This window comes from Salvia miltiorrhiza, chromosome 5 (assembly GCF_028751815.1).
Source record: "Salvia miltiorrhiza cultivar Shanhuang (shh) chromosome 5, IMPLAD_Smil_shh, whole genome shotgun sequence".
In the NCBI taxonomy this organism is placed as follows: Eukaryota; Viridiplantae; Streptophyta; class Magnoliopsida; order Lamiales; family Lamiaceae; genus Salvia; species Salvia miltiorrhiza.
In genome coordinates this window covers 49,245,586-49,252,676 of record NC_080391.1, presented here as the reverse complement: position 1 = coordinate 49,252,676, position 7,091 = coordinate 49,245,586, and the positions used below count along the sequence as shown (strand labels likewise).

The following is a 7,091-nucleotide window of genomic DNA, read 5'->3' as shown; positions in this document are numbered from 1 at the left end:
CCTTTTTGTCAAAAAGAAGGATGACACGTTGAGAAGGTACAAAAATTATCGAGAACTGAATAAATTGACACTCAAGAACAAATATCCTTTACCGAGGATAGATGACTTGTTTGATCAATTAAGAGGAGCGAGCTTTTTCTCGAAAGTTGACATGAGATCAGATTACCACCAGTTGAAATTTTGACAGAAGAATATACGTAAGACAGCTTTTCAAATGAGGTATGAGCACTATGAGTTCATAGTTATGCCATTCGGTTTGGCGAAGGCACCAATAGTTTTCATGGATCACATGATCGAGTGTTCCATCAATAACCGGATAAATTTGTCCTAGTTTTATAGATGATATTCTCATCTATTCGAAGAATGAGCAGGAGCGCCAAAACATTTGAGAACGATGTTGGAAACGCTAATAGTTGAGAAGTTTTTGCCAAATTCACCAAGTGCGAGTTTTGGTTGAACGAAGTAACTTTTCTAGGACATATTATTTCATCCGAATGAATTAAAGTTGACCCTGCCAAGGTACAAGCTGTACATGAGTGGAGATCACCAACTACGCCTAACGAGATTTGCAGCTTTTTAGGCTTAGCAGGATACTATCAGAGGTTTATTGAAGGATTTTCCACGATAACAAGACCGATGACACAATTACTTAGAAAAGAAGCTAAGTACAATTGGAAAAAGGAGTGTGAAGAGAGTTTTTAAGAGCTTAAAGGAAATTGACTACAGCACCAGTGGCGCTAGTCCCGGAAAATGGATAAAGAGTATACCATCTACACAGATGCGTTAGAGAATGGGCTAGGATGTGTTTTGATGCAAGAAGGAAGAGTTACAGTCTATGCATAACGATAACTTAGACCCCACGAGATAAATTATCCAACGCATGATTTAGAGCTTGCAGCCGTTGTGCATGCCCTGAAAATTTGGAGACATCATCTCTACGGAGTTAGATGTGAGATTTTCACGAACCACAAAACTTTGAAATACTTTTTCGAGCATAAGGATATTAACATGAGGCAAAGGAGATGGCTCGAATTAGTAAAGGATGTTAACTGCGACATTAATTATCACCCTGGCAAGGCCAATGTAGTAGCCGATGCATTGAGCCGAAAGGTCTCGTCAAAGTTAGGATGTCTTCTCACGAGAGAGGATGAGCTTATAAAGGACTTTGACAAGATGAGGATAGAGATGATAAAACCACCAGGGACGATAGCGAGTATTGTTGCGACGATGCCTAGTTTGAGGAAAATGATGATTGAAGCACAAGGAAAGATGAGACAATGAACAAGTTACGAGAAAGGATAACAGCAGGAGATCTCAAGAGTTACCAAAAAGCATCAGACAATGCTATCTTATTTGAGGGGAGAATATGCATTCCCCGCGATGATGAACTTAAGAATACGATCATGAGTGAGACTCATGATACGCCTTACACCGCCCACCCAGGAGGCACAAAGATTTATTAGGTTGTGAAAAAGAGATTTTTGTGGGACGGAATGAAACGAGACATAGCTTCGTTTGTAGAGCGATGCTTAGTTTGTCAGCAAGTGAAAGCATTACACCAACGACCCTATGGGAAGTTAAAACTGTTGGAGATTCCCGAGTGGAAATGAGATCACATAGCGATGGAATTTGTGATAGCTTTACTGAAAAGTCAAATAGGAAATACAACAATTTGGGTGATTGTAGATCGACTAACAAAATCTGCACATTTCATACTGATCCTAATCGCGTATGGACCAGATAAGTTAGCACAATTGTACGTTCGTGAGATTATAAGATTGCTTTGAGTACCGATGTAAGATCACCTCAGAAAGAGATCAATAAAAAAAAAAATTTACATCACGTTTTTGGATGAGTTACAGAAAGAGTTGGGTACAAGGATGAATTTTAGCATAGCAGACGATAGAAGAAATGATAAGAACTACTATCCTTGATAGAGGAGTACATCGGGAGAATGTATTGCCACTAATTGAGTTTGCCTATAAGATGTGAGACAAAGTTTCGAGGTAGAAGACAAAGTTTTCTTGAAGGTTTCACCCTCAAAGGGGATGAATAGGTTTGGAGTTAAAGGACAGCTTAGACCCAGAGTTATAAGTCCTTATGAGATTTTGCAAAAGATAGGTCCAATAGCATATAGGTTGGCTTTGCCACCTAGCTTTGGAAATGTGCATAACGTGTTTCACGTGTCACAACTGAGAGGATATAATTTTCGACCCAAACCATGTGGGTTACTAAGAAGAAATGATCTTAGAACCAGACTTGAGTTATGAAGAGAGACCTCAGATGATGCTAAATCATAAGAATCGACTATTGAGAAATAAGTCGATCGCACTGGTTAAAGTCCAGTGGAGACGTTATAGTTAGAAAGAAGTGGAAAGAGAGCTTGATGATATGATGTGAGAGAAGTCCCCGAAACATTTACAGGAGGTACAAATTTCGGGACGAAATTTATTTTAAGGGGGAGGGTATGTAATACCCGGGCTTTTGATGACGTGTTTAATTGCTTAAGTTTGAGTAATTAGGGTATAGATCCCTTGTTTGATTACTTTGTATAGAGATGAGGAGTTATATGAAGTTTTGTTGTTATATTTTAAAGATGTTGAGATGTTCTTTTGATGATGTGAGGATGATGTGTGATTTTATATCCGTAATTGAGTTTGAGTATTTGAATAATTCGAGATAATTATTTGAATGAGAACGGTGAACTCGGAAGTGAGATCTGAGTCCGTTAAGACGTTTTTGAAATTTTTGACTTTTTGACGATGAATAGAAAAATACTGCTATTTCGTCTTTTTGTCGACTTTCAAAATCTTACGTGCACGTCGTCGAGAAATATTCTTAGTTTTTCGATACGAGTCCAATAATGAAAGTTTTTATTTGTGGACAACGAGTGAATAGTAAATCGGGATTTCTCGATAAACGAACCGAGCTCGTTTATCAGAATTTCGAGAACGAGCTTGCGTTTTCTATATTTATATAGAATTACGAGTGTAATGAAAGTGAGTAGGAGTTAAGAGTGTGAGTAACGAAGAATGTGGGTAATTAGTCGTTAAAACGAGACGAAACGGGATATTTAACGACTAACGGGTTAATATCTTAAATATCTAAGGCTACCCCACCAAAACCACCCCCCCAAACCGCCCAACACCCCTTTATCTACCTCACTCACGCTGAATTCAGCCAATACACTCCAATCATCTTTTCTCTCTCACACACAAACACCAAGAACACACACTTCCTCCATTAAAGCTTCTTCAAGCTTTTGAGCTCCGATTTGAGCACCGAGACGAGCGCCGATCATCTTTTTGATCACGTTTTTACGTAGGTAACATCTCTACCTACGATTTCATGGTTTTCTTTTCGATTTTCGTCGACGTCGAAAAATGTCGATTCTCGACTTTATTTTGAAACGACGTCGGATCGTCGTGAAATTTTAGTATGTTGTTCTTGGGTAGATGTCGAGCATGTTTAATGAAGAGAGTAAGAACGGAATGAACCGTAGCTATGAAACTCATGAGGGCAGCCCCGTTTTTCACACATTAGCTTGTCTTTCGATTTTTGTTTGATCGTTTTGACTTGATATTTGTGCTTAGGGGTATGCTAGAATCGATATATATTAAATTCGTATTTTTTCAAGCACGAAAATTGTATAAGTTTTTAGAGTATGATTATTTAAATTCGTGAAGTTTGGGATGTTGCATAATGAATATTATTGCGTATATGTGTTCTACGATATCACATGAGCATGCTAATTGATTTACAATTTATGGATGATAATTGTTGAACGAAATTAAAATTGGAATTCTGTCAAAATTTTACAGCAGTTTCAAGCTTATGTTTCGATGAGTTTTCATTGCTTGATGGCTCTGAAATTTTAGTATGTTTATCTATGATATGTGTATTTCGTCGCTGCAAAATTTCATGTCTTTTGGATGAGGTTTGCTATTTTAAAGATATTTTGAAAAATCCTTGACAGAATCTGTCAACTGTTGGTAGACTTCACAAAAACGTTTATATCTATTAATCCATGAAGGATTTTGCATCACCGTTTTTTTTAAACGAAACTAGACTTCAATACTTTTCTAAAAACATAAGATTTCGATTTTTATGACCTCTGAAACAGAGCAGTTTATTATTTCAAAAATGCCCTGTTCTGCTGTCATATTTTTCCAACAGTAAAAGTGTATGAGTTTCATTGTTTATTTGGCAGATCATATGAACGTTTTCTCTTGTGAAATTTTAACCAAATCTTCAAGGATACATTTAGTTTTGGCTGATTAAATTTGATGGAATTTTATTAAGGTTTGCCTTGGTTTCTAATGGCCTAAACAAAATTGGCAGAAACTGTCAATCTTTGACAGCCTGCACTAAAAGAGCAATATCTCCAAAAACCTTTAACCTTTTTGGTTAACTACCATTTTTAGAGTGAACTACACTTCATGAAGTTTTTGAGATCAATTGGTATGATAGTTTATGATGATTGAGTTGGTTGTTATGAATTTTTAAAGATGACACAAAAACAGCAAAACTTTCTAGAAAACAACTTGATTATATTTGTTTTGATGGATGATACGATATGACTAAATGGTGTGAGTTGTGAGAGTTATGATTAACGCACATAAATGTTGGTATCTGACACTCGAACAATTGGTGTCGAGTATAAATGATAGTTTACTGATAAAGAGTTTTGATGATTTTGAATTGTTTGGTTTGCGTTGAAAAGATGTCAAGATGTTAAGTTTTGAGTCGAGAGACGAGTTCACATAGTGAGATTCACGCGTTGGAATCTCGTGGCTGACATTATATATGAATAGGTCATGTCGAAATTTTTAGTGAAATTAGAATTTGAGCATAGTCAATTCTTGTTGACCTGTGACTCAAATACATACCTAATGGAAAGTTTAACTTTCTAATTGGTTAATTAGACGAGATGAGAGCGAATAGATCTGCTAAGAAAGTGGACTTTTCGATGTGTTAAATATTTCTTTTAATTGAAGCGCTGCTAATTATAACATAAGGATGTTATAATTAATGAGTAATGACGAGAGATAATAATTGTTATATTGATTAACAATCAAGAGAGATGAACATTAGAGATACTAATGTTTCATAAAAGAGATTAGATTATTAATCGAGGTTTCTTTTATAACTTCTCACCAATTCTTCATAACGATGAAGGTCCTTTTGGGAAGTAACGACTTGAGGGAGAGAGTGACGTTACTCATTGATACAGAGACACAACGAGGTGGGCATTACTTTTACTATACGTATATAGAGATCCCCTGCGTGTCGTAGGCCTCTTATACGAATGAATGCATGAGATGATTTAACTGTTAATTTCAGTTTTATATATATCTATCAAATGAGTTTAATGTTACATTTGAGCAAGTTATTTCGTTACAAAATATTTGAGTGAAAGTTATTTCAAGTATTGTCTTGCCATAAAATGTTTAAATTTTAGTATGATATCTATCTGCTTTGGCTTTGCCAATGATGCAATCGAATTCGGGTCCTGAGCAGTTGATAGCTATCCTGCCAGGGCTAGTGTACACCAGTGACCGTGAGTCATCTAGCGGGTTGGCCGGTCAAGTGACCGTGAGAGGTGGCCACCTCTCCGGCACACAGTTTCAGATATGATAGATTACAAAAGAACTTAGTCTGATCAGACGAACTTTAAGAATCACAAATGAACTTAGTAAGCTTGGGCCTTTTTAGCGAAAAACTCCCTTGCTGTACTGATTATGATGGCATGACAATTTACAGTTTTGAAGCATGTATTTTTATACCTAGGCATACGTGCCCACTGAGTGCTTTTGTACTCAGCCCTGCATATGTTTTCTAAATGTGCAGGTTGAGCTGATGTGATGATGGTGCTGCAATGAGTGGAGTCTCCAGGGTTGTTAATAAATAGTTAACCTGTCTAGAATATGTCTTCATACATATGTCTAGCTACTTTCCGCTGCAAGATGTTGTTGATGTTATAGTATGTTATGTCATACTTTGAGTCTTAAGAGAATGGTTTCATATGATGTATAACTTGATTAATGATATTAATTAAGTTTTATGTTGTCTTTCATAGACTGTTCAAAAGAGTATTAATGAGTAAATACGACGATTTTTCTTAGGTTGAGTAAGATTTACGGTTTCAAATGACGCCCCTTTCTTTCCCTTATTCTTTAACCCCATCCCTAGTCGTAGATCACTCGGCTTAACTATCCTTAGTTAAGGCGGGCTGTGACAACTGAACCGTTATGCCATGCGTTATCTGTGACCGTCTCTTTTACAACAATAATTTAACCATTAAGAAAAGCATTATATATGAGAACTTCTTATTATGACAATTATTATGTATGAGCATCATTTTTTATTTTTCAATTTTTTATTAATTCATTTTTTCAAAACTATAATATACCCATTTAAAAAAATTGTTGATCTAAAAATTAAAAATTAAAATAAGAATTATATTTTTTAAATTAGTATTTAAATAGATTAAAGTTAATTTTAATTATTGAAAATGAGTTCAAACAATTTTTTATTTTAATTAAAAAAAAGTAAAAAATAACTTGACATCGAAAAAAGTAAAAATCCTAAATTCTTCTACATTTAGACAACCATCGCCGCTCCTCCTTCACGCTGCCCAACCTTAATTCCTTTTCAGCGCCACCGCCTGTTTCTCTCTCCCGGACGCCAACCTCTTTCTATCGTCCGCCACTTGCCATCGCCCCCACTTTATTCAATTGTGTTGCCCTGCCTCAGAGCCTCCATGACAAACCAGTAGAAACCTACAACCCACCACGCCTCCATGACAAACCAGTAGAAACCTACAACCCACCACGCCTCAGGGTATGACTGCGTGACCTAGTCTTCTTCGTCGCCTTGCCTCGCCTCCTCTGAACTCGGTACCTCCACGTAAGGTAGAAGCCCTCACACTATTTTTTTTACCGAATTCTTTCTTATAATTAAATGAGTTTATATTTTCATTTTTCAGCTATAAACTAAGTAGAACCTTCGCGGCTTCACTGAACTGCAGCCTACTTGTTGCCGTCAGTTGCCACCATCACCGCCGACAGCAGTAGCAAGTGCTATCGCCA

At 36.6% G+C, this 7,091-nt stretch overlaps 1 long non-coding RNA gene across 1 annotated transcript; it reads left to right on the top strand.

The window, feature by feature from the left end:
* Nucleotides 1-3,237: 3,237 nt before the first annotated feature.
* LOC130987141 (uncharacterized) lies at nt 3,238-6,193 on the top strand. The gene is made up of 3 exons (XR_009089586.1): nt 3,238-3,325; nt 5,179-5,245; nt 5,851-6,193. It is a non-coding gene; the product is annotated as an uncharacterized LOC130987141 (long non-coding RNA).
* The last annotated feature ends 898 nt before the right edge of the window (nt 6,194-7,091 follow it).